This window comes from Rattus rattus, chromosome X (assembly GCF_011064425.1).
Source record: "Rattus rattus isolate New Zealand chromosome X, Rrattus_CSIRO_v1, whole genome shotgun sequence".
Classification (NCBI taxonomy): Eukaryota; Metazoa; Chordata; class Mammalia; order Rodentia; family Muridae; genus Rattus; species Rattus rattus.
Window position 1 is genome coordinate 22,148,995 of NC_046172.1, and position 6,030 is coordinate 22,155,024.

The window sequence follows — 6,030 nt, forward strand, 5'->3', positions numbered from 1 at the left end:
CAGACAGATCTTTGACTTACATGGTTAGAGCCACACCGAGGTATTTCATGTTATTTTTGAGACTATTGTGAAGGGTGCCATTTCTCTAATTACTTTCTTAGCCTGTTTATCCTTTGAGTAAAGGAAGGCTACTGATTTGTTTGAGTTAATTTTTCACCCAGCCACTTTGCTGAAGTGTTTATCAGGCTTAGTAGTTCTCTGGTGGAACTTCTTGGGGTCACTTAAGTATACTATCATATCCTTTGCAAATAGTGACATTTTGACTTCTTCCTTTCCAATTTGTATCCCTTTGAGCTCCTTTTGTTGTCTGATTGCTCTGGTTAGGACTTCAAGTACTATATTGAATAAGTAGGGAGAGAGTGGGCAGCCTTGTCTAGTCCCTAATTTTAGTGAGATTGCTTCAAATTTCTCTTCATTTAGTTTGATGTTAGCTACTGGTTTGCTGTATATTGCTTTTGCTATGTTTAGGTATCGGCCTTGAATTCCTGATATTTCCCAGGCTTTTACCTGAAGCATGTTGAATTTTGTCAAATGCTTTCTCAGCATTTAATGAGATGATCATGTGGTATTTTTCTTTGAATTTTTTTTTTTTTGGTTCTTTTTTTTTTTCGGAGCTGGGGACCGAACCCAGGGCCTTGCGCTTCCTAGGCAAGCGCTCTACCACTGAGCTAAATCCCCAACCCCTTGAATTTTTTTTTTTAATATAGTGGATTACGTTGATGGATTTCCATATATTGAACCATCCCTGCATCCCTGGGGTGAAGCTTACTTGTTAATGATGGATGATCATTTTGATATGTTCTTGGCTTCAGTTTGTGACAAGTTTATTGCGTATTTTTGCGTCAATATTCAAAAGGGAAATAGGTCTCAAGTTCCCTTTCGTTGTTGTTGGGTGTTTGTGTGGTTTTGGTGTAACCATAATTGTGGCTTCATAGAAGGAATTGGGTAGTGCTCCTTCTGTTTCTATTTTGTAGAATAGTTTGGACAGTATTAGTATGAGTTATTCTATGAACATCTGATAGAATTCTTCACTAAACCCATCTGGTCCTGGACTTTTTTGGGTGGGAGTATTTTAATAACTGCTTCTATTTCTTTAGGAGTTATAGGACTATTTAGATGGTTTACCTGATCCTGATTAAACCTTTTCACCTGGTATCTGTCTAGAAAATTGTCCATTTCTTCCAGATTTTCCAGTTTTGTTGAATATAGGCTTTTGTAGTAGGATCTGATGATTTTTTGAATTTCCTCTGATTCTGTAGTTATGTCTCCCTTTTCATTTCTGATTTTGTTAATTTGGACGCACTCTCTGTGACCTCTGGTTAGTCTGGCTAAGGGTTTATCTATCTTGTTGATTTTCTCAAAGAACCAGCTTCTGGTTTGTTGATTCTTTGTATAGTCCTTTTTGTTTCTACTTGGTTGACTTCAGCCCTGAGTTTGATTATTTCCTGCCTTCTACTCCTCTTGGGTGTATTTGCTTCTTTTTATTCTAGAGCTTTTAGGTGTGCTGTCTTGCTGCTAATGTATGCTCTCTCCAGTTTCTTTTTGGAGGCACTCAGAGTTCTGAGTTTTCCTCTTAACATTGCTTTCATTGTGTCCCATAAGTTTGCGTATGTTCTGCCTTCATTTTAATTAAATTCTAAAGTCTTTAATTTCTTTCTTTATTTCTTCCTTGACCAGGTTATCATTGAGTAGAGCATTGCTCAACTTCCATGTATATGTGGGCTTTCTGTTGTTTTTGTTGTTATTGAAGTCCAGCCTTAGTCAGTAGTGATCTGATAGGATGCTTGGCATTATTTCAATCTTCTTATATCTGTTGAGGCCTGTTTTGTGACCGATTATATGGTCAGTTTTAGAGAAGTACCATGAGGTGCTGAGAAGACGGTATATTCTTTTGTTTAGGATGAAATGTTCGAGAAATATCTGTTAAATCCATTTGGTTCATAATTTCTGTTAGTTTCTTTATATCTCTGTTTAGTTTGTGTTTTTGAAATCTCTCTATTGATGAGAGTGTGGTGTTGAAATCTCCCACTATTATTGTGTGAGATGCAATGTATGCTTTGATCTTTAGTAAGGTTTTTTTTTTTTTTTTTTTTTTTTTTTTTTTTAATGAATGAAGATTGCCCTTCCATTTGGAGCACAGATATTCAGGACTGTGAGTTCTTCTTGATAGATTTTTCATTTGATGAATATGAAGTGTCCTTCTTTATCTTTTTTGATGACTTTTAGTTGAAAGTCAATTTTATTTGATATTAGAATGGCTACTCCACCTTGTTTCTTGGAATCATTTGCTTGGACTATTATGTGAAGGGAAGAATTTCTTTTCTGGTTCAATCTATTTGGTGTCCTGTAGGCTTCTTGTATGTTTATGGGCATCTCTTTCTTTAGGTTAGGGAAGTTTTCTTCTATAGTTTTATGAAGATATTTACTGGCCCTTTAAGTTGGGAATCCTCACTCTTTTCTATACCTATTATCCTTAGGTTTGATCTTCTCATTGTGTCCTGGATTTCCTGGATATTTTGGGTTAGCAGCTTTTTGCATTTTACATTATCTGTGATGGTTGTGTCTACATTTTCTATGGTATCTTCTGCCCCTGAGATTCTCTCGTCTATCTCTTTTGTGTCCTGTTGATGATGCTTGTATCTATGATTCCTGATCTTTTTTCTAGGTTTTTATCTCCAGGGTTGTCTCCCTTTGTGCTTTCTTTATGGTTTATATTCTCATTTTAAAATCCTGGATGGTTTTATTCAATTCCTTCATCTATTTGGTTATGTTTTCCTGTAATTCTTTAAGGGATTTTTGAGTTTCCTCCTTAAGGTCTTCTACTTGTTTATCTGTGTTGTCCTGTATTTCTTTATGGGAGTTATTTACTTCCTTCTTAAAGTCCTATGTCATCATCATGAGGTGTGATTTTAAATCTAAATCTTGCTTTTCTGGTGTGTTTGGATACCCAGTATTTGCTTTTGTGGGAGAACTGGGCTCTGATTATGCCAAATAGTCTTGGTTTCTGTTGCTTATGTTCCGGTGCTTGCCTTTCACCATCAGGTTGTTTCTGGTGTTAGCTTATCCTAGTGTCTCTGCCAGTGGCTTGACCCTCCTGTAAGCCTGCGTGTCAGCACTCCTGTAGACCCGTTTTCTCTCAGCCAGATCAGGGAACAGAGAGCTGCTCCTGGGTTTGTATGTCCTGAATCCTCCAGGCGGGTTGCTTGGAACAGAAGAGTTGCTATTACCTCTGTTCTCAGGTGTGTCAGTGCCCTTGGCAACTGACTTTCAGCTCTAGGTTCAGGCAGAAACGGGAAGGGTTCTGCCCCTGTCTCCTCCTATGTTCCTGTATCCAGAGGGCACTAGGCAGTTTCCTCTTGGGCCAGAAATTTGAGCAGAAGTGGTGGTCTCCCCTGTGCTGTCAGGATTTTCCGTACTTCTGAGAGTCCAGCTCTCTCATCACGGGATTTGGGTACAGAGCTGAGGAATTGGTTCAGCTCTGGGAGCAGGCAGAAACCGGAAGTGTCCTGTTCCAGACTCCTCCTGCCTTTGTGTGTCCTGAGGCCATCAAGTGGGTCACTTAGAGTGGAAGAGTTGGTCTTACCTTTGCTCTCCGGTGTGTTGGTGCTCCTGGTGACTGGCTTTCAGTTCTTGGTGCAGGCAGAAACTGGAAGGGTCCTGTCCCTGACTGCTCTTAGGTTCCTGAGCCCAGAGGGCACAGAGGGCACTAGGAGGGTTCCTCTTGAGTCAGGAAGTATTTGTCTCCTCTGAGCCCTCAGGATTTTCTGCCTGTATTTTGCTTTCAATAGCAAACTTCAGGGGTGTTAGAGACAGACAAGGAATCTTGAAAACTGGCTATATCCCCTCTACTTACATTTGAGTGATGCTCAAAGAGATTGGTGGTTATGGAATTGTCCGCATATGTCTTAAGCATATGTTAATTGGATCCTTGGCACTGGCAGAGACTGTAGTAGCAGATTCTTTTTACATACCATGGATCAATGTGTATTGCTTACTTTCTAACTACCCTTTTCAGGTGCCTGGATGGTCTTTTGAAAATATTCATTATGGTAAAATACGATCCAAGGAAAGTTAGTCTGCCTACTTGGAGCCCAAATGAAAGTAAGTATTCTCTCTGGAGTCTCTGGGATCTCATAGGTCTTAATGAAGTTTCTAGAATTAAGTGTCAAATGCCAAATGGGCTGGAACTCTATCCTGACTACAATGTATGCACCTGACATTCGGTTTGGTTTAAATGTTTTTGTTTTTTTGTTTTTTTTTTTCAGAAAATAAGCTGAATGTATCCATCTTTAAATTTGCTTAAAAATATTGCCTTTACACATGCAAAACCACACATGCAAGAAGAGATATTAATTTACTTTTAATAACAAAAGCTAAGAATATCCAGTGAGAGAGAACTGATTCAAGGACGTAGTCACTGGAATGCTTAAAGTAGTCAGTTGGAAGCAAAGGCCTAAACTTAAATCTTAGTCATGCTGTTAATATGAGGAATTATTTCTGGAAACAGAAATCCCATGAAATCAACATTTACACCCCTGGCAACAACCAATACTACAGAAATTTGAATTGTCCACATTGGCCATAGAGGGTTCCACTATTCTTTTAGCACTGATGAACACCCACTGCTGGAATATTCTTTTAAATCACCAAAGTTGTTCTTGTGTCAGTCCTATTGTCACCAAGAATAAGGTTACTTGGTATTTGAAAAGATTTTTGCAGTGTAATAAAAAAGTTATCATTTGTCTGTGATTATCGTATTATCTCATTTATGTTTAAAGTAAATGAGTACAAATCTGTGGAATAAAGAATGTGTCCCCCTCGGGTTGGGGATTTAGCTCCCAGTGGTAGAGCACTTGCCTAAAAGCACAAGGCCCTGTTGGTCCCCAGCTCTGAAAAAAAAAAAAAAAAAAAGAATGTGTACCCACGACATTCCATTTTGATAGAAACATACGGTAGATGTTAGAATTATGGTTTGGTAGCTATGTCTTTGTGCTAATTTCCTGTGGTGTTAGATGTTTCAGGGTGGCTGAAAGTTGTTCTTTGATAAAGAACCAAATCAGCCAATAAAGGCATGTGTTCCTACACTCTATTGTGTAGCATTTAGGGAAGACACAAATTTACCACCTGCATGGTGGTGTTGGAAATGTTCTCTGGCTTGCCCTCTGCTTATCTATCTTTCCCTCCCTCCCTCCCTCCCTCCCTCCCTCCTTCCCTCCCTTCCTTCTTCCTTCCTTTGAATGGAGTCCCACGCATCCCATTTTTGGTCATAGTTCTAATACTCATGCCTTTACCTCTGAAGTGCTAGGATTATAGGCTTGCACACCATACCTATTTTATGTGTAGAACTGGAGATGGAATCTAAGACGTTCATACTATGTTTACATCCTCCATGCTAACCTATATCCCAGAGCCACCTATCCAATCTCAATCCCCCCTTTTTAAACAGTGCTGGGGATAGAACCCTGGATGCATGCCAGGCAAGCACTTTAAACACTCATTTCTATTCTGAGTCTCTCACTCTCTTTATTAATTTTTAAAAATCACTTGAACCTTTTATTTTTGAGCTCATACTAAATTTCAAGCATAAATGAATTAAGCGTGGGTCAAAGTGCCAGTCAAAGAGAATGCTGGAGATTAGATTCCCTTCCTACTCCGTCTTGCTCCTAAAAGGGAAGTTATGGGGGACACTGTAAATACTCAACTTCTTTATCAATATCAAGAGCCACGAAACCCAGTCACTATTGTGGATGCCAAGAAGTGCTTGCTGACAGGAGCTTGATATAGCTGTCTCCTGAGAGACTCTGCCAGAGCCTTACTGATACAGATGAGGATACTTGCAGCTAACCATCAAACTGAGCACGGGGACCCGAATAGAGGAACTAAAGAAAGGGCTGAGGTAACTGAGGGGGTTTGCAGCCCCATAGGAAGAATAGCAATACCAACCCACCAGATCTCCAGAACTCCCAGGGACTAAACCACTGACCAGTGAGTACACATGGAGGGACCCATGACTCCAGCCACATATGAAGC